Source organism: Lepisma saccharinum, chromosome 5 (assembly GCF_977018435.1).
Source record: "Lepisma saccharinum chromosome 5, izLepSacc3.1, whole genome shotgun sequence".
Lineage (NCBI taxonomy): Eukaryota > Metazoa > Arthropoda > Insecta > Zygentoma > Lepismatidae > Lepisma > Lepisma saccharinum.
The window spans coordinates 18,245,420-18,268,714 of record NC_139233.1 but is presented as its reverse complement, the minus strand read 5'-3'; the positions used below and the strand labels follow the sequence as shown (position 1 = coordinate 18,268,714).

The 23,295-nt window shown below is 37.1% G+C and overlaps 1 long non-coding RNA gene across 2 annotated transcripts; it reads left to right on the top strand.

Moving 5' to 3' along the window:
- Positions 1-612: 612 nt before the first annotated feature.
- On the top strand, positions 613-21,849 carry LOC145988242 (uncharacterized). Of its 2 annotated transcripts, XR_014441716.1 has the most exons (3): positions 4,087-4,115; positions 8,112-8,266; positions 21,234-21,849. It is a non-coding gene; the product is annotated as an uncharacterized LOC145988242 (long non-coding RNA). The 2 variants fall into 2 exon arrangements; XR_014441717.1 differs by lacking the exons at positions 4,087-4,115; positions 8,112-8,266 and adding an exon at positions 613-788.
- The last annotated feature ends 1,446 nt before the right edge of the window (positions 21,850-23,295 follow it).

Genomic DNA, 23,295 nt, shown 5'->3' with positions numbered 1-23,295 from the left:
GAACAAAACAGGGGTTCCTTCGTAACACGATTTCTTGAAAACCATTTTACACATTTGAATCAACTTTGTGATAAATTGATTAGAAAGGATGAATATTAACAGTAAAAGTTGTAGCTTTTCCCCTGCTACTATATTTTAGAAGATATTCGTTGTCAAATATCTCAATATTTGCATAAGGAACCAGCCTTTTCCATGCCGAGTGTTTCGATGATGACGTCATGCATCCACGGACAACTGCGCATACGATCTGCGCCGCCGAACGAGCACCCGCTGACGTTTGCACGCCATCGATATCACTTTCCGCTCTTTTTATATTAAAAAACAACTGCCTGCAGTCGAAGCGTCAGTACGTGAACCAGGATCAGACACCAAAACGGTCGCGAATTCCCGATCAGAAGATAAACTCGTATGTTCATCGCGATCAAGTGTTGAACCGTCTTCGTGCAATGGAATTTTCCAGTGATCCTTTATCCGAGTTTAAAATTTGATCTTCGTTCGTGCACACGGCCGTGACTATCAACTTTAGAAGAAAACATTAAAACAAATAAAAAACAATAACGATGTCCAAGGTCGACAAGATAATGCTGACAGGGACAAAAAAAAAAAAATAAGAATCGTACGGGTAGCAGAAAGAACATTGCGGAATCTCGATACTAAATTTATTGCGCAGCAAGCATATGCAGAAGGCGGGGAAGGAAATCAGATGATTCTTCGTGAGAGCAGTGCAGCAGTGTTTCCATCCGGCAAGACGATTGTGTGACCAAAATCGGCAGCGCTAAAGTTTGCAGGTAATCAGCACAGCGTACGCTGAACCGCCCGCTAAATAAAGATATATTATTATTATTTCTATTATTACTGTACTCTCAGGCCCCCCGCACTGGTGCAAAAAGCCGAACAAGGTAAATTTCGGAATTCATTTGTTCGTGCATGAATTAACCAGCTACCAGTCGGCATCACCATCGATGCTAAATCCTAATTTTCTCATTAGAAATTTAGTTTATGTATCTATTAATCAATTATGATCACTTGTACGTGATTTTGTATTTTATTAAATGCCTTTCCCTTCTTAAACATGTATAAGAAAATCGTATTTTTAAAGTCACTACTTCTACATGACGTAACATCGTTCCATATGATCTGTCATGGACGTACACCAGCGTTGCCAGGTCTACTGATTGTGCAGGAGATTTCCTGATTTTCAGCACGATCTACTGATCTCCTGACAAGTTTCAGGAATTTGTGGAAATCTCCTGATTTTTTGCTTCCTTAAATATTTCTAATGAACAAATATTTTTAAAAATCGAAAGTTGATTTAAAATTTACATATTCAGCTGATGGAATGCAAAGACCCATGAATATTCCGCAGAGAGAGAGAGAGAGAGAGAGAGAGAGGTGGGAGAGGATGGTCATACCAGGCTTGATGGCACTGGGAAAGACCCGCGGCTTCTTGAGCCCTTTGTTCATTGGGAACTCCAAGGCGGGTGTCCTAACTTTCCCCATTGAGGTTTTTGTCAAAGGGGAGGAAACTGGTTACAACTAAATACCAATGTTGCCACCCAAGTATTCAGTTTTATGGCAGTGTTTATTGCAAATGCTAGATACAGGTTCAGGTTTTTAACTCTGATAAAAAAAAGGAGTCCACATTACGGATGCAGTCAAAGGATGGTTACAGAAGCTCTTAGCAAACTGTTGATTGATTGATTTGGTTTATTTTACTTCGCATTTCTGCCACTTTTGGCTGATCGCGAAGACAAGGATGAGTGATGATATGATGAAATTGATGAAGGGACAACCATGCCCAGGCCGAGATTCGATCCCGAGACGGGATCCCTGATGTCATAGCTCTCTGCTAATCACTCAGCCACGGAAGTCGGCTTAGTAGACTGCTGTTGCAGACTTATACGTCGCAGTTTTATTTTTCCTTAATCATCTCTTAACTTAGAAATAATAGTTCATGTTTTTATAGCGTTGTTTTTCTTAAGCTATTTCTGAGCGTAACTACTATTACAATTGGTCTTATGTCCCTTTATACTCAGTCAATACTGTGACGGTACAAATTCTCTTTCCAGATTTTATACCAGGTAATCCTCGAATGCAAAAAGCTGATTTAATTAACATTTACATTGTCTGGAGTAACTGGGAAAAAAAGTTGAAGAAAAAAATCTGCGACTTGTCTGATACTGGGTCCCGGATTCTAATCCCGGACTCGGACTGGGATATTTCGGGGGTTCAGGCATGATAGCCCTTCTCCATTACCATGAATGCGAGTATGCTTTGAATGTGTTGTTAAGAAAAGTGTGATCTTTCTTATATCCTGTAACTTTGGCTAGTTTTAAAGAAAAGCAATCTAAGGTGTTATCAGGTAGAATATTTAAAAAATATATCCCCGAATGCGTAGTGGTTTAAGCTCTAGAGCTAGTTAATACAAAAATCACAAGATGTTTCCATAAAGTTTTAAACGCCAAGTACATAAATCCACGCACAGTCACAACTTACTTTAGAATATTTGTGAGAGATGAACAGAAAATCGAGGTCGGATTTTTTCCAGTAATGTCACTGGCTTTTGCAATGTGTAGGGGCAGTGCCGGCGATTGAAGGGGGGGGGGCAATCCTTGCACCACTCAGTTTTGGCACCCGATCATCGACACTGGTTGGGGGAAACTGTACCTTTACCTTAGGTGAATTAAAGGGGTGGGGTTATCGTACCCCCTGAAGTGTAAATTCATAATAAAATTTGTATTAACATAACAGTAATAAATTTATCTTTTGACTTCTAAAATTAATAATTAACGTTCAATAATGATAGTGGAAAGCTTTTCCCATTCTACACCCCCCCCAGAACGTTGATAATCCGCTATTATTAGTTCTTCTGATTTTTTAAGCAAATCTCCTGATTTTTGAGGGGACGATCTCCCGATTTTTAAAAATCTGACCTGGCAACGCTGACGTACACTAACTATTTTAATAAGGATATAGAAGAACAAAAAATAAAAACAATGGCTTATTGTGCAGATTTTTATTGTAAAAACTGTCAGAAGAGGAATCCAGAGCTGTCTTTTTTTCGTGTTCCGTCATATCCTGAAATGTTAGTTATTTATGAATTCTGTTCGCTCTTTATGTAAAAATAATTTCCATAAAGAGTTTCCACGGAGAATAATTCACGTCCGTGAAGTTAGCACCGAATTGAAACGAGAACTAAGCGACCTGAACGCAGCTGAAGCAAAGGATATAGATGGTAGCTCAGGGTTGCCAGGAGTGTAAAAAAAAGCCATCCAATTCAAGAGAGCCGGAAAATTATGCAAATAGCAGTTTATGAATTTATATTTGTTTTCGGGTGGGCGAGGGATACACGAAAGTCACCGATATTACAAAAATGTATGCACGTACGGATACAAATGCAATTGTAATGGGTAAATTGAAAAAAAAAACACCGCAAAAAAAAACCTAGGATTTCATAACTACAACATTTTTCTATAAGCCTGCATACTCAACATCATTCTTCCTACTATATTCTAGCATCTAGAGTACTCCCACCGAATTGAAATGTCACAAAATAACGTATACGAGGGAATAATGAAAAACTTAATGTCCCGCGGTGTCCAACCTGTGGCCCGCGAGGATTTGGTTTCCCAAAGAAATCAAAGCAGGTTCCTTCCCCAAAAACCCTGTATGCTCCATATATTTCTTCGAATCGGATTCTAGGTTCTAGGGCATTTTCAATGTAATCGTACGTACCGAGTATAAGGGGGAAATTTTAAAATTCCCTCATGTCCAAACTGTGGCCCGCGAAGATCTGATAATCTAGGGTGTCGTAAGCACATCCTTTGTTTATCACCCTGTATAGTCAAAATATTTCTTCGAACGATATTCTTGCCTCTAGGGAACTAGCACCGAATTGAAATGTCGCATAATAACGAATACGAAGGATTAATGAAAAACTTATTGTCCCGCGGTACCCAACCTGTGTTCCGCGAGAATATCGTTTCACCTTGAAATCAAAGTACGTTCCTTCGGCAATCACCCTGTATGCTCCATATATTTCTTCGACTAGCATGTGTTCGTATTCTGTATTTTGCTTTATTTAAGTAAAAGGCCATGTGTTAAAATAAACGTCTGTAAGTGTAAAGGTTCGATTTTGTAACTTAATGCTATTTATAAGTTACACAGGACGATAGGAAGCCAACGAGAATAGTAGGAATGACTTGAAGTTTGTTTGAAGTTCAGAAAAGATCATTTGTGCATGTTATAATGCAGAAAGTTGCAAGTTATCCCGCTCGGTAACAGTAGTATAAGCTGGAGACGGATTTCTTAAAATTTACAGGAGAAAAGACGAGAAAGTACTTCCAGAATTGCGTTCTTGAGGACTTTCTGAAGCCGGGGAAATTGTTTTTTAGAATCGTGCAACGTATTTTGCCTGTAAATAAGGTATTTTTCGTCAATCATGCATCTCCGTTGTACGATAGCTTGTGCCGCCATTACCGTCGACTACGTGAATCAAATGTTTCGTGCGTTCGGTTATGTAACCCCCTCACAGTGTAACAACCATGCGGAAGTTTGACAAGATGACGTGTGAGCATTTTTTTTTTCCCAATGTAAGGTAAGAGACTAATTTACGTCCTTTTCCTAAGGAATACGTGTCATATATCGTTGGAAAGCTTATTTTATAAGGAATTCAACTACGTAAATCCCAAAGCGAGCAAAAATTTCCTGAATTAGTAAATCGAGAAAAACCAATGTTGTCCGGATATGCGCAATTGAACATAATGGGGAATTTTTGGTACTATTATCGTATGGGTGAAACACCTACGAATCATATATTTCGGACTTCTTTACATTGCTAACACGTTGCGAAACATTTCTTAAGGCGAAATAATGCATTTCTAACTAAGATAATGTTTATTTTCTCTATTTACGAGTACTTACTGTTACTTGTTGTTTCGAATCTGTAACACATTATGGCCGTGATAGCATACTGGTTTAGGGGGCGTTCTGAGAGTGTTTTGTCGATTTATGCAGTGGTGCAACCTCGTTCACCGGAAAATATCTACTTTCGTGCCCCTATTTGAAATTATGCTAATACGTCGCATTTACTTGTAGAACTTGTAAAATAACCTTGCGATTCACCACGTTTATTGTCCATACACAGCAATTCGGAACCATCTTTCTTTCGCAATTCGTTAATGGTCTTCCTTTACGCACAACTCTCTTGCAACCTTGAATATTGACGTCAGACGAGGAATGCCTACGTGGTTAGGTTAGGCCTGTTAGGTTAGGTTCCATTAGCATACATACAAAGAAAAAATAATATTTTCGCTAAGAGACGCGTTACCTTTGTATTGCCTAACATGAAAAAGGTCTCTCCTGTGACGTCAGAACACAATGTTGCTAGAGTGTTGTGCGATAAGTGACACCTATTCGGGTCGGAACCATCTATCTTTCGAAAGTGGTTAATTCTCTTCCTTTACGCACTAACAATCTTGCAACCTTGAATATTGACGTCAGACGAGGAATGCCTACGTGGTTAGGTTAGGCCTGTTAGGTTAGGTTCCATTAGCATAGATACAAAGAAAAATTATTATTTTCGCTAAGAGACACGTTAGCTTGTATTGCCTAACATGAAAAAGATCTTTCCTGTTACGTCAGAACACAATGTTGCTACAGTGTTGTGCGATAATTGACACCCATTCGGGTCGGAACCATCTTTCTTTCGTAATTCGTTAATTCTCTTCCTTGCAACCTTGAATATTGACATCAGACGAGGAATGCCTATGTGGTTAGGTTAGGCCTGTTAGGTTAGGTTCCATTAGCATAAATACAAAGAAAAATTGTAAAAACAGCTCTCTCCTGTGACGTCGGAACACAATGTTGCTACAATGTTGTGTGATAAGTGACACCCATTCGGGGGAAAATGGCTTGTTCCGAACTCGACAGGTGGTTCTAGTGAAAACACGGCGAGGCTGAAACACTGGCTACGGGGTTGCATCGTCTTAACACACGGAACATTGCACTCTCATGCAAAAAGCAAATGGCGTGAGCAGAAACAGCGTGTCGGACAGAGATTTTCGCAGAAAACAACACGCATTCACATTAAAATGGATCAAATCTACATTCAGGAACTTCCAAAACGCTCAAGAAAATGATTTCCGTAAGTACTTTCTCCTGTAAATTTGAAGGAAATTTGAAGGAATCCGTTTTACCCATACGATAATGTTACCGAATTTTTTAGATTATGAAGCACATATTTAAGGGTGAAATGAGTGCTAGTGGAACCTAACCTAACCTCGTAGGCATACCTCGACCCCGTGAATGGATAGTGGGGCTATCGTGAACAAATCGAGAAAAACCGATGTTGTCCGTATATGCGCAATTTAACGTACTGAGGAATTTTTTAAATGATAAAGCACATATTTAGGGGTGAAATGAGTGCTAATGGAACCTAACCTAACAGGCCTAACCTAACCTCGTAGGTATACCTCGACCCCATGAATGGATAGTGGTGCTATCGTGAACAGAAAGTGTAAAAAGAAAAAGGTACTTACCCGAAGAGATGCCGGGTGCCGCACCGCAAACGCAAAGAAGCAATAACCATGCCGATAAGGACGTAACGTAGAGTCTAGCCTCAACTTTAGCTTAAAAACCTTTTGTGAATAGTTTGTGCGGCATTTATCGGTTCATAAGTTTGGAAACACTGCATATCAGCTGACGATAGACAACGTGAGTCAAAATTTGCCCGCCGAATTAGCAACTACCAATAAATGATTATAATGTTAAAAGTAACGCTTTTTTCATGGAAAAAAAGGGATCCCCAGCTTGAAAAATCTTCCGCTATGCATATGAGGTAAGTAGCAATGATTTTTATTTGAAAACAAACGAGTTTAATGTGTCTCTGGCTTATACTACTGTTACCCTTAAAGTAATTAGCACTCTTTGGATTTTTTTTAAAAAAATATTTATGTTGAAAAAACAACTTGAAAATTACCTTACGCAAGCTTGCAGGCTTCCCAAGGACAATGTATTTTCCATTGACAAGGGACTGTAAGTATCGTAGACTAGTGGGAATTAATGTAGAAGTAAATCGGAACCTTAGTAAAATGAATTTAGGGACTTTTATTTATAATGCTAAGAGAACCAAACCTGGCCTGCCTAACCTAACTACGAAAGCATACATTGAACCAAATCATCAGTAATCACTAGTTTTGGAAACGAAATGAGTGTAACTAACCTAAATGTGCAATGTATGCAAAATATTTTACGAACATTTACACATGTGTTACTGTAAAGAACAATCCTTTCTCACTGGTGCCACGGGAGGAAGATTTTGTGTTTCATATCGCATTTTAATCTATGTGCTTTAATCCAACACTACAGAATTATGGATGTTACTCCTATTATTAATAATAATATATTTTGTTGATGGAATCATCTAATTATACCTGTATTAATATTATTGCTGTAATAGCTCTTGTTGCTGGTCATGGGCTTTGATCTACTAAATGGTATGGGTGATTTTGATTTGTTGACATATTTCCTGTCCTGGTATCTTCTTCAGAAATATGTTGTGTCATAACATTTTTCTTGAAAACACTCCCGGGAGTAGATTTCATGATCCATTCAATGACAAAAATTGCATTGTTAGGCAGTTGTAGGTTAGGCAGAAAGCTTCAGGGACTCTTTCTAAAAGATAATGTGGTAAAACTTTGCTTCATATGTTAGGAAGTTTAGTGCAATATCTATAATATTTTTTATTTGCATTGCCACACACTGTATGGTGACATAAGAATTAGTTGCGATGGGAAATAATGTGAAAATTGAGTAAAAATAAATCAATTGAATGGTGACAAGCTCATAAGATTTTCCGCAATAGTTGAAGGAGCTATCATAAAATGGACCCTTATACATTTGACACTACTTTATTCAACAGATACAGATAGTGATCTAATGCATATTCATTTTCAGTAACTTTTCTTTGTGTTGACACGCTTTGACCTTAGCTCACAAACAACTCTTGCATCATGGAATTATCTTTTTTGAGTGACATAAAATGCAGAATGCTTTGTCTTGCATAGTTATATGTTTCTAAAATAATTTTTCATCTTTTATTTTTCTCGTAGAGCTGAGATATGGTTGGAGAAAATATGGCGAAAGGACTTGAGACACAAGACATACAAAAGTTACAGAGTTTGTGGAGACAATTTTTCAGAGAAAATGTTTATGAATTCTAATAGAAATAAGTTAGTGCATGATGCATACCCAGATGTAGAACCAAGTAAGTATATTGCATTTCTTATGGAATAACATTGTCATCAGTTATGTGGCTCATGCATAAGAAATTGTATTTTCCCTTTTCTGCATTAAAAAAATATATGCTTTAGAGATAAATTTTGCTAAAAGTACATAACACCTAACAACACAATACATTGCTTGAGGATGTTAGAAACAAATGTATTTAATGTTTCACTAAATATTCCAAGCAGGGTGGATAAAAAAAATATATGATTTTCAGCTAAACAGTCCTGTAAAATATTTGAACAGTTTGATTAAAGGAAATAAAATGCACATATTTTTCTGTTTGAGACTGTCCATATGTGAACCTACTATGGAAATGTTTGTTGAGTGTGTTAATGATGCTTTAATAATTTCAGTAACTTTTATTCCAGTGAAAGTCTGTAGGACCTCAAAGAGATTATCATACCTTATGCAAAATATATTAATTACTACTAGTGATTCAATAAATATATATATATACCTGAATAACAATGTGTTTGTTTATTTTCCCTTACATTTGTTATTAGCAATAGAATATAATGTTTTACATTTCCACAGTATGAGTACTAAATCATTAGGAGTAATGTACTTACTCTGAAACTTACTCTGAAACTGAATTTCATTAACAATATTACGATAATAATCAATACAGTGGAAATTAAATGATGTAGGGTTTTAAGGATTTCTTATAGTCTTTTACTCTATATTCCATATGTTTAATGCTAACAATATGATTTATATATGTAATTGGAAGTAAGATGCTTGAAATGAATTTTGGGACTTGTAGGCATAATGACCATATTGGGCCATTCAATGTATGTGAGGAAGAATCCTGAGTTTGAACTGTTCTTTTAGGTCTACTTTATGCACAGAAAGGCTAATTGGGTTGAACCTACCATTTAAAGTGGGATCCGAAACACTATGGGTCTGCACCGGGTATCGAACCCATACCTGAGTTAAAATATGGGTGTGAAGAGCCCCTTGAGAAAGGTTGAAAGTGAAATATTATAAAGACTTGAAAAGGATATACACAAAACTACGAACTTCCTCAGAGACAGTATAAGAGCCCCCCTCTTCTCAAAAAGGTAATGACATTTATTAAAGTGCTGTCATTATCTCCCAACCTGGTCAATAATCTTCCAACCTGGTCAATAATTGGTAAGATCAAAAGTTTGAGGAAAGTATAATCTACTCTTTAGGTAGGAATAAGCCAATCACTTAACATTTAGACATGACATTGGATGGTCTAGCCGTTGCAGCAAATCATCATGAGTGAGACACCTATGTTCAATACGAAGCCAAGTTAAATTTACTTCTTGATGGAAGGGATGGTATGAGAAACATCATGCCCCAATGATCGACCTGATAGTGTGAAGCTTGAAAGAATGATTAGTTATTAATTCTTTATGTTCACTTTCTTTTAGACTGACTAGAAACGTGTGTGACATTATTTAGAAGCTGATAATGAGTAGCAGGGATTTTGTCAATATGGCATCCACTATGGGTGAAACGTTGCTGTTCATTGGTTCATTTCCAAGTGACATATGTCACTTTGGTGTGAAATATCTCTAAATTGCAAAAAATACTGTTGGTTTCTTTGTCATCAGCTGGAAATTTGCACATTTGTTTTGTTTTTTAATTAACTTTAAAATTCATGTGGAATATTTATTCTGAATGCATGGATTGTATTATCTTCAGTACTGTATTAAGTATATGAATATATAAAATGCATATCTGTGCAGGATAAGATCTTTCAGTGGTGTATTTATAATTCCATTATGTGTGTGTTTAGGAGTGGGGGGCTGGGAGTGTGCTTATCTAGCTTGATCATACATACTCCATGACTGCTTTGTTCTGTAATCTAAGACATTCATATTTCGAGTCCAGATTTTTGTGTAACTATGAAATATGTAATGCCATATGATGAAATTGTAGTCAATATGTAGAATGGTTCCAGTAAGTAACTTCGAACAAAACTCGCTTGCATGACATATTCCTACTCCCATTCTAGATTAAAAATTAGGGATGTTTGACGAATACTAAAATGAATAAGCATGCAGTGATTAGTTAATAATATATCTTACAAACATCCACACGTTTTTAGAAATGGGTTGAAATTACTCATGCAAACCAGAAAAGTGAAATTTCATACAACTTCGATTGATTGATTGTTTTGGTGTTTTAAGTCAACTTTATTCACAGTAAGGTCAATCGGGACTGGACCTACAGTTTAAAGTGGGATCCGAACCGCTATGCGTCTCCATATATGTACAAATTCGAGATGAGGTGGTTGCTATATAGGCATTCTAGGTTAACTTGTGTAAGGTGTGACCTTTTCTTACTCTATTTTCCCATAACTATTCTTTATCATCATCATAGTAGTTTTTACAGAGAAATAGACTGATAGAATTAAAACAATTACAATTTTATTCCAGAAATTATTCTGTTTGATAATTTCCCCAATGAGCTGTGTCACTCATAGCTATTATTTTATTCTATTCTCTCATGGCAGATAGCACTGAACTAGTTTCTATGTTGTATTTTCCAAAATATTATTTCATCTACAGAACACTGAATGTAAGTTGTGATAGAAATTAACTGTAGTGTAAAATATTTACTTTCATCTACAGCATAACATAACCCATGGTTCTACAGAATAGTTTCTCAACCTATAGGGTGCGACCCACTCCTGGGTCCTGAGGGGACATTTGGTGGGTCGGGAAGTTGGGCTCGAAACTTTGTTAACTGGGTCTTAAAAACTTATTACCTTAAATTACTTAGATATATTGTTTTAACAATTTAAATTCAGTCTGTGTTGTTGTAAAAGAGCAAATATATGATTATAGACTAGGTTCACACCCTACAAAGTAATTCCGCTGGTTCCCATCTTATGGGTCACACGAAGTGTAATATCCTTCAAGGTGGGTCCCCGACTGTAAAAGGTTGAGATCCACTGCTGTACAGCCCTGGAAGGGCCTTGGCCTATCAACTGACTGCCAGTCTGCCTCCCACAACCCTACCTAGAGGTGTGGAGATCTTCAACCAGTAATGGGGTGACGTGGGGTCAGCACATCAAACCCTCAGCTGTTATAGGACATTTCCCAGACTGGGTTACGCTACTCACTTGTAGGTCCCCAATTTTCTTAGGATGGTGGTTAAGTTTGGAACACAAGTACTGACTATATGTATATATATTTTATTCAAGTATATTTCATACCTACAAGCCGCCAGCCGATTTGTAATGGTTTCGTTAGTTGAATAGCGCTAATGTTCCACGTATAGTTTTATGATTTATTCTTATTTCCTGAGACAAAACCTTCGAATCCTGTCTTTTGTTTCCCTGGTATTTTCAGCATCAAATCTCCCCGCCTCTCAGGGTACTCCACTGATATCAATTGAAGAGAAAGTGGATGCATTTGTCTTTCGTTTTATGAGGCCATAGACAGATGAATGGAATTTTCTACGTTGGTAAATCAGAAGTGTCTACATCTTGCGATTGAATATGGTAGGCCTACACAAGGGAGAAAATTACAATGACGGCACCAGAAACAGTTGCTGATATTAAGTGTTCTCTATCCTGCAGATTGCCACCCACGTTAAACTGTGCAGCAATTGTTATGAAGACAAAGAGACAATTTGGGAAATGTTGCAACATGGCTCGAGCGCCCTTTAGAACACTTTGGGTAGCGCAATGATCCGCTCACCCCACCCTTCCATTCCTGCTTTTATTTTCTGCTAATAATTCGGGACATATCTCGTAAGGTCGTAGTATTTATTTTATTTAAGTGCATAAAAATGTTCTACAAGGATAAATACCATTGTTCAGTTAATGCAGGGGTACTGGGTTCGAATCCCTGTTAGAGCTTTATTTGTGTCATCAATTTTTCATAGCATCGTTGTGATTAGCCTAAAAGTGGAAAAAAACAACGATGAGGGAGGGGTAAAACGCATTGATCTACGAACAAAGTAATCGCCGTAGAGTTTACACAAGATACAATCGCGATTTGCCCAAAATGTCAGAAAAGCAACGCATAATAGGGAGAATACGAAATAAAAATACTTATTACCACAGATAATACACGGACCATTTTTCATGCACAACGGAATGATTTACGCGCTGGAATTTCAGGAACTTGAAATTATTTTCCTATGTTGTGCTTCTGGGCTACTAATTCTGTATATCTCGTAACTTAGATGTAGAAATCATTCAAACGTAACATGCATTAACTGAACAATGGTATTTATCCTTGTAGAACATTTTTATGCACTTAAATAAAATAATTAATTCGACCTTACGAGATATGTCCTGAATTATTAGCAGAAAATAAAAGCAGGAATGGAAGGGTGGGGTGAGCGGATCATTGCGCTGAGACGCATTCAACTGTCACTGCCAATAGTAAGATATGATTTGCGGAGAGGTTGCTATGACAACGCTTTACGTTTCGAAACAGCCGTAGGGTGGCTCCACATGCCCGGTTTGGTATACGCACAGATTACAAAGGAGAGATAGGAAGTAAGCGATCTTATTAATCTGTGGTACTGTGGTAAGTATTTGAATTTTTCATTTCTTAATTCTTATATATTTATATTGTCGTGTCGTGTAAATAGCCAGTAACATGTATTTTCGTAAATTTATACAATCATATTTCCAACACTATGTAGCAATATCGTAAACATTGCTCTGTTCTAATTTACCTTGCACGTAATATATACAGTGGCGTACGCAAGGTGGGGTTAACGGGTTTAAACCCCCTCCTTGAGCTTTTGAAATATTATGGAAAATGCTGTAGAAAAACAATAAAAATTGCTAATTTATCACAGTCAAGAACAGTCTGCGACAGTAATAATAATAATTATAATAATAATTTGAATCATTATTCCCATGCAGCATGGAGAAAAGCACAACATTCCAAACACACGCGTCTTTAATAGTGAATGCCTAGAAAATAAACACGAATTCTTGAAAATTAAATATGAGGGCAACTATGATTTAAAAGAAAAAAAGTTGTTTTATATATCAGCTGCAACAATGTTCAACGAACATGTATTTTTTATGTGAACAATGAGCATTAACTAAATAAAGTTCTTGGTTCGTTGTAAGCTGCTAATGTAGACAAATGCTAGGCCATCAAGAATACACATTCACCAGTCTGCCTTCTCATTGTTTAAGCGGTATGTTTGAATTTCTGAATTCGAATTACAATAAGCTTAACAATTGTGAAACTTTTTGTTGGTAAGAACAGCGAGACAATCCAGATGTGAATTATCGTGCACGTGCATAGTAGATTTTGAGAGCGGTATTGGCGTATTTCTCATAAATCTTTACAGTGTAGTTTGGGATCCGTCGATATGTCTAAACAATCTAAGCAGCCGCAAAGTTCAAAGTCTACATACACATCATTAAAAAATGTTGAAGTGCTTTGTTAATGACCTAGAAGTGATAAATTTTTAGGAATCTCTGTAAACTTACTTTTGAATGCAAGAATAAGACTCAGTGAAATTTAGCAACATGTATTCTTCGTCGTGCCTCATCATCCTGGGTGAGTTCCATAGGTAAAGGTAATGTGAATTTCCTCATGCATATAGCACCATGCCATGAAGGCACATGTAGTGGTGTGGTGGAGCCCAACATATTCTAGATCTCGTATATTTTGGGGGTGATATTTTCAGCACCATGCTCCGGCAGCCTTTATCCCCCAGGATTGCTCTCGGGTACCCATTGATATGAGGCTGGGTGCGGGGACAAACCTGGAAAAATTCCAGCCAATTCCGGGAATCCAATTCAGATTAAACCATAGCGGCTCCTTGGATGAGTTTCATATTTTCATTATTTCAATTAATTTAATATATTTGCTTGTTTTTATGGATTTTCTTCACACTTAAAAAGTCCCACCTAATATATACAAATAACCGTTGACTAGACAATCATTTCGTAACAAAGAAACAAAAAATGCTCCTACAATTTGTTAGCAATCGAATGACTAGAATGTAATTTTGTTCTATTGCTTTCAGAAATATATTTATGTAGATCTCTACTACTTAATAACAGTTGTGATATTAGTAGTAACAGCAGCTGCATTAGTAGTAGTATTAGTAGTAATTAAACTAATTAATTAATTAAAGTATAATAAAACAATGGTAATGTGAATTTGGAGAAAGTTTTAGTAATAACCCCTCCCTTGATAAAATCCTGCGTACGCTACTGAATATATGACAATTACATTTATATATGTTTTGTGTTCTGGGATAGAAAGAACATTATTTAAAAACATTACGACTTTGAACCACAAATTATTATTATTATGTTGGCAGTTTTAGTTTACATAGTTCTCGAATTATCAGCATTGTACATCCAACATCTCTAGCGTTTGCATGCCCTCAATATCACTTTCCGCTCTTTTTATATTGAAAACAACTGCCTGCAGTCGAAGCGTCAGTATCGTGAACCAGGATCACACACCAAAATGGTCGCGAATGGCCGATCAGAAGATAAACTCGTTTTGATGTTCCTAGATCACGATCAAGTGTTGAACCGTCTTCGTGCAATGGAATTTTCCAGTGATCCTTTCCCGATCAGAGTTTAAAATTTGATCTTCGTTCGTGCACACGGTCATTAGCTGTGTATATCACCTTAACACATTCTGTTACATTTCTAACCAATGCACTCCAAAATTGCAATGTAAATACACCACAGATTGTGTAAAGATAGTGTACCGGGAGATCAAGACTGCCCATGGGCCTCACATGGTACGTACATGTCATAGTTGTTCTGTAAAGAATGGTATTCATTTAATGCCTTTTGATGTGTCTATGATATGGCTTGAAGCAAAGGACCACGTGACAGATTGTTACTCTTGCCGCACCTTAAGAATAAAAGCATGTGCATGTGCCGATGTGCCCTTCGCATTGAAGTTGATAGCACATAGCGAGGGAATCCCAATTCCGTAAATCACTATCCACCACAGTGGAATTGAACATTTCTCGTGACCAGGAACGTTCTTCAAATATAAAAGATAGAAGATATAAAATATATGTTAGATAGAAAAAGAAGGGAGGTTACTTTCGTGCACGATAAATTGTAATACTTTTATTTCATCTGGAAATTAATTGAATAACATCACCAGATGTCGGCGCACCTGGCACGGCACTGCACTCCGACACGACCAATGTTGCCAGTACACTTCGTAATTTAAAAGAAAACAAAAACATTTTTTATGAATGTCATAATTAACCCCATAAATCATCTGTAGTGCACAGAATTACTCCCACATCCCCTAATGTACCTTCATGGCAGAGTACTACATGCACGGGGAATTTTTCCTTTCCTTTTTTTTTCCTTTTATGCATAAAAATGTATCGTTCTTTATCAATTCGATAAATACCCATTGAGACCATCGAGATACATCAAATTTTATTGCAAGTGACTCTATATCTGTCTTTTATCAATGTTTTTCTTCCCTTCGTACAATATTTTTTTTACACCTTACAAGCTTTTATTCCAAACTGAACTTTCAGGCAGAGAATTATTTTCATGTGTAATGTTTAAAGAAAATTCATATAGATAACGTTAATAACTAATACAAGATTCATGTCTCTATCGCTTTTTGTACAAAAATTAAGAACGTTCAAAGTCTGCTTGCGTGACTTTTGGGACACCCTGTATATCTCAGGAATGTTATGTGATACATAAATTTTGAGACTTTCTCTGAATTCCTTGCACCTCGAAATTAGTAAATAACACGTTATTTCATCCAGGATACAGAACAAAAAGTTGAAATTTGTTCCCTATCATAGGCGTAGCTAGAACTTTATATTTGGGTGTGCACAAAGAAAAAAAACGAGGTCTTGTACCTTTTTAAGAGCATATTTTGCAATACAATCACTTGGTTCTTTAACTGCACTGATCTTTGTAAAGGAATATAAATTCACTAAATGACAGTGTTGAAAATTTCTGAATATATGTAGAAGAAAAAATCAAATTGCATAGAAATGACACACACAAAAAAAATGTTCATAAATGTTACAAAAAAATTCATCAAAATACACGTCATCTATAACAAGAGATGTCTATCAAAAGGTACAGTATTCTTAAACTCACCAATAACTTCATTTACATCAAGACTAAGCTTTTTCCTGTTCCACAAATAGCAAAAGCAGGGCTTCCAATCTATCCTGCATCTGAGTTGCTCTTAATTTAGTTTTAACTTGGGTAAGCTTGGAGAAAGCTCTCACACGTGCAGAAGAACTTCCCTTAGGTACAGAGGATTTTCCTTTCAGAAGGCTTACTTCTGCTGCCAACTCGTCGCCTGACAATTTGAATGTTCTAGCTAAGACGGCTATTTCGTCATCCTTGACATTCAAGTCAACCTGATTACCCCAACAATTTCTTGACAAAATCTCTCATCAATACCACAAACAACTGAGTGTAAAAGAGAATAATAACAAGAAATTCTCATCTCTTCTTCCTTTGTTTCGTACAAATACTGTGAGCTGACTGATTCGTCAAGAGTCTTTGCAATTTTGCACCTCTTCACTGGAGGAATTGAAATCTTCAGACTATCACAGACCTTCATAGGTTCGTTGAAGAGTTCCATGAAATGAGATGAAATTCTCATGGATTGCACAGAATTGCGAAGCGATCTGACACTAGATACAGCCGAAAGTAGATTTACATCTGGACTTTGGAGTAACTTGCTAACATTCACGATCATTTGTAGGACTGGATGCAGCATTGTGAGACAAAAGACGAACTCAAACGATCTGACTTGTTGTTTTAGTCCATTCCCTTTAGCTCTCACATCACCCTGATGACTGTTTGGAGTGATTTCTTCCAAAGCCAAAATAATTGCAGAGTAGTTCCTTTTCACCGCAGGAACAGCTTCAGCATGGCACGCCCATCTCGTTGTTGACAAAGACTTCAGTGTTCTTAAACTTAGACCAATTTCCTGGCATACACTTTCAAAAACTGCATGCCTTGACTAACTACCTTCAATGAAAGAGTAAAGGAAATGAATTGTTCCGAAAAAATCTGAAACTAGTCTATTTTCGGGTCGCGAATTACATGAGTCCAGAAGTACAAGATTCAAACAATGAGTATAGCAGTGAACGTACATTATTGAACTGTTCTTCTCTTTGCACTTCATTTCACCCCAGATAGTGTCCCAGACATTGTTGAGGCTCCATCGAAGCAAACTGAAAGAACATTTTGCCAATAAACACCAAACTCTAACACTACTAGTGCTAAAGTATTAAAAATTGTCTGTGCATCTACAGAAGATAACTTACGAAGAGCCACTAAATGCTCAACAGGTAACTGTTTAATGACATCAAAAAATCGAAAAACTATAGACATCTGTTCATGCTGACCACAATCACTCGTTTCATCAGCGATAATACACACGTTTGTACCAAGTAATGACATTTTCAGCTTCCTTACAAGAATATTTTTCAAACTGCGGATTAGATCATTCTGAATTTGTGGACTTAAGTAAGTGCAATTTTTTGCACCGTTCACTAAGTGTTCTTTCAAAATGGGGTCATATTTGGAAATAAAATGAACTACATCTAGAAATAACCCCCTGTTGTATGCTTCTTTATTCTCAGTATGACCTCTCAATGGGCGGCCTCCTTTTGTAAGACAAAGAATTATGTTTATTAGCCTCTCCATGATTTGTCGACTTTGCAGTCTTCTTTGTTCTTGCTTTGAAATAAAAGCCTTCTTACAGTCATCTAATTGGACGTCAATCGGCAGTAAAAACAAAATGCAGAGTCAACAGCTACACTATATTCCAACCATTTGTAACTGTGAAACAAGCTAGATTGAAAAGCCCTTTCTTTCCCACCTATTCTACAAGGATGTACTGATATGTCAATAAGCTTACCTGGTGTTTGTTCAGCATCAGGAGCATCGAAACAGGATATGTTACTTACAAGTTCACCGATACCACTACAATTTGCACTATCACAACCACTACCACTTGAACTTTCAACTGTCTGGTTTCGATCGGGACCACCTGGTGTTTGTTCAGCATCAGGGGCATCGAAACAGGAAGGTTTGTTATTTACAAGTTCGCCGATACCACTACAACTGGCACTATTACAGGCGTTTGAACTTTCAACTGTCTGCTTTCTATCGGGACCACCTTCGTTTCTTTTCAGAAACGATCCATCTTCTTTTAGAGCATAGACTCACTATTTTAAAAAAGTACGGTAAGTTTACACGAACGAAATATCACGTCCACAAGCGGCAATTTTCATCATATAATGGCTCCTTCGATCATTCCGAGAGATGAATTTGCAACAGAATCCGAAAAAGCAAGTACAACGACAGTTGCAACGAAGTAAACTAGTCGGTTCAGGAAAGAGATTTAAATACCAGCCACCAGTGACATTGATAAATAAACTTCCAACAATATAGTTGCATTGTCAAAATGTTTACTGATAAGCTTTCTGCCTCACAGAAAGCATACAATCATTAGTTGATTGTGAGAATGGAGGGGAAGGCGATTGTTGGCAGCAAATATGTTACTGTGACATTGTTATTGTTATACATATTGTATCCCTGTATTATATCAGTTTTTAATTTCGGGGCCTCCACCATGGCGCAGTGGTAGCGTCATTGCCTTGTAATCAAGGGGTCCCGGGTTCGATACCTGGTGGAGGCACAAGTGGTTCGGATCCCACTTTAAACTGTAGGTTCAGTCCCGATTAGCCTTACTGCGCATAAAGTGGACTTAAAACACCAAATCAAACCAAACCAAAGTTTTTAATTTCGAGCGTTCAGTAAAGAAAAGAACCTATTTCCACAAATATAGGTAAGTTTTAGACCAATATTGAGGAAGGGGGGTGGGATTCGGGGATAAACTCAGTGAGATCAATATTTCGAATATTCTCTACTTTTAATAATTTTGTTCTGGAAAAAGAAAGATGCCGCTTATTTTCTCTCTTATTGAAATATCTGTCTTTAATTCTCTTTGATAAAGCAGCTCATAGGGGTGTGCCTAGCCACACCCGACACACCCCGTTGCTACGCCTATGTTCCCTAGTGTTATCTTAATTATCTCTCATGAACATAACCTACAGAATTTTAAACAGTAATCCAATTATAAGTTCATTACTAGTTTCGCTAATACAGGTTTATTTTATGTACGTTTGATATACATATTTATATCTGTGCTACATCTGTTGTCTTTAATCAGCAACTAACACATTTTAATTGGTATCTCGTATTAAGATTTACTATGTTACCACAGTACTATATTTTGCAAGGGCTGCCTAAGAGCAAGGCGAGCCCTCGGGGGGGTACCAAACTGGGGCGTCCCCTTTGAGTAACGTCAAAACCTTATTTATGATTAAACGTATATAGCCTAAGCTTGGTTATTTGTTTTAAAATAAGTAGATAAGAATTAATTGAAGTTATTACTGCATATAATAAGTATATTGCAAACCCATGTAGCAATATAACTAAGTTAAGAGGTTACTGATATTTTGACTTTATTATGTGGGTATTAAATTTGATTGATTGATTGATTTGGATTATTTCACTTCGCTTTTCTACCACTTTTGGCTAATTGCGAAGATGAAGGTGAATGATATTGTTAATTTGATGATTGGACACTAACAAAGAACACCCATGGTGGGATTCGAACACGCGACCACTGGAGTTGTAGCACACTGTGATAGCCACTCCGCCACGGAGGCTGGTTGTGGGTAATAAATAAACATACCTACAATAAACGTGTTCTTGAACAGTAACACTTAAAACATTTAAAAAATATGGCTATTATTTTTCGTTATTAAAAAAAAGTAAATGTACTTGTACAGTGGGATCCATGAGTATTACCATGTAAATTATTCATCACCATGTTCGTACACTTTATTTGACCCAATAAGAGCTTCAAGAATTAAAAGAGAACTCAAAACATGCTGTTGATAACTTCTGTACCAGTATACATAAAGATCTATAATTTAAAAACGCATAGGAAGCAAGAGAAAAATTAATGAAAATAGTCCTGGACAATTTGCACAGTAATACTCATGGATCCCACTGTACATATAACTTGGTCATGTTAATTATTAGAGGAAAATGTATAGTAGGGTAAAAATTGAGGCGGGGAGGGAGGGTGAAAAGTAGGTGGCGCCAAAAATCCATCTTGCTCAAGTGGAACTTTCTTCTTGAGCTTCTCCTGGTATTTTGAGTAATGGTTATGCTGTTATTAGCACCAGTAATATGAATAAATAATATTCTAAGTTGTGAAAAATGTTCAAAATTCCTCCAAGTGATACTCTGGAGGAGAAAAGTCACATGAATTGCATCCATTGTTTTCTGTATGCTTGTTGTGGTTTTGTGTCACGGAAAGTCTGTCTCTTACTGACAATATCTGGACAATTCAAACCACATAAATGTGCTCCAGAATATTCTAGGAGAAAATCTAACGGGATCTATTTAATTTCTGAATTTAGAACATCCGCATGATTGCATGAAATGAGAGAGATTATCTTTTGTCGTTATGAGGTAAGCCCCCTGGACTATCAAGAACCCCTAGAAATAAGAAAGATTAATAATAATAATAATAACATTCCACGTTCATATGTAACTCGTAAGGCCATTAGGGCCTCCCCGATGGTGCAGTTGTAGCGTCGTCGTGGTTCGATAACCGGTGGAGGCACAAGTGGTTCGGATCCCACTTTAAACTGTAGGTCCAGACCCAATTAGCCTTATTATGCATAAAGTGGACTTAAAACAACAAATCTATCAATCAATCGTAAGGCCATTAGCTTTGGAATCAAACGGCTCCGATGTGTATTTTATAGCAAAAATGTGATTCATATATTTTTCATACTTCCATACATAATAAACAGTGTCTTGAACTAGCTAACATGCTTAAATATTTCAGCTTACTATAAAAGCCAGATTGTGTGCTTCTTTTTAATGAAGTTATACTCATAGTCTATTCGTTGCTTTTCAGGCACTGCTAATGCAATGGAATGGGAACTATTTAATAACAAAGTAGATCACGACCAACGTTTTGAAAGGAAAGATGAAATCAACACAGGTATATTGACTCTAGCTGCATCAGACGAAAACATCTTAATCCAACAGGACACTGGCATTTTAAATTTGACTGGAAATAGAACAACTGTTCTCATAAAGCAAAAAACAGGTACTGTTGAAGTTGCAGGAAATTAAGATGTTATAATGGTGCTTACAAACACAGGACGAATCAAGGTGAATGGAACGGGAGTAGTTGTTAAAGTTCACACAAACTATGGTCGAGTTGAGTGTTCTACTGATGTATCCATAGAGGTACTCAATGAATTTGGTGTGGTGGTGCAATGAACCTGTGAAAAGTATCTTACAAACTATGTAAGAACTTGGGCGTATTTAGTAAAACATTTCTATCACATTATTAGCTTTAAAAATCAGATTTCAGGGGGAAAAGTCTGAACAAATCATGTATATTAACATGTTATTGTAATTGAACATTGTTTCAATTCTCTCTCTCTCTCTCTCTCTATTTTTTTAAATGTATTAAAATGACTTTGAATTCACAGAATCTTTGAAAATATAACTGGCTTATGTCACATTGAAGTATGTTAATCAGAACGAAAGGAAACATAATAGAAATACCCCAATCACTTAAATTTGTCATGGTGAATCAAACCATTACTCTTGATTAACAGGTGTTATCAGGAATTTTAGTGAAAAAATAATATGAAATTAACTTTTTTCATGAATATTTATTTATATTATATGTATTAATAGAGCATTATAGCCATCGATAAACTACTAGATTATGGCAAGTGAAACGTCATACATATAAGAATGAAGTACAGTGGCCGCGGTGGCTCAGTCGGTAACGCGTCTGACTACCATGCTCAAGGTCCCGGGTTCGATCCCCGGCCGGTTCAAATCCGGGAACTTTTCTAACGGTGGAAGCGGCCCCGGCGCCTACCCAGCGTCGAATAATATGGGTACCTGGGGGAAACCCTGGGGGGTAAAGGCGGTCAGGGGCGTGATGCTGATCACATCACCCCCACTCACGACCGGATCAAGAAAGTGTGGGGCGTTACCCCCACACCCCCTATACGCCTTCATGGCGTGGTGCTATGCACAGGGGAACACTTTACCTTTACCTTTTTTACAGTAGAGCGTCGATTATCCGAACGTCGGTCAACCGAACGACCGCTTAACCGAACTGTGTACTCTCTCGCACCTGTTACTCTCCCACCCTACCGTCCATCATCCCCTCACTCCCAAACGAAGTTTCCCACAGTAGTCGCCGCACTGAGCCACCGCTGGCGGAACATTGCTTCTAATGGGCCAAGCTGCCAGTCGCTGTGTTTCAACAATCAGCACACTTCTGTCGGTGTATGTATTGTTCATGCAAAATGCGTATGTAATATGTACATATTTTTGTTTAATAAACTGTACCACATACTATATATTCCTACTAAAGTTGCCTTTGTACGTTACTTTGTAATACTTAAAGAGATGCCTGTTTTTATGAATAAATTTACTGTACAGTACTTCTTTTTGGCAAATAAACATGTACAGTTCGATTATCCGAACAAACCAGTTTTCCGAACATCCATGTCCCCCAATTACTTCGGATAATCGACGCTCTACTGTACTTGGAAAGTTACCAACTGAAAGCATGATATCCAAGATGGAAGCTCATTGCACTCCATAGACATAAATGATTCGACATTCATTCTACAGCAAATTTGCAAAATGTGGAAAGTAATGCAAATTTTGCCCACTCCCAAAATATTTGCAAATTATTGATTGCCAACTCATCTTCTTCGGTAAAATCTTTCCAAAATCTTTCTTTACATCTATTTCCACTTCTGGAGATCCGAAGATTGTCCCGTAGTTACGGGTTACCTGGATGCATCATTTCAGTGGCGGCTGGCAGCTAGTATGATGGGTAGTGCCAACGTGATCAAGAAATCGAAAAATTTTCGCTAGCATATGTCATAGAAATCTAATGAAAGAGGTAATTTTAATGAAACTTTGTTTACTAAAAT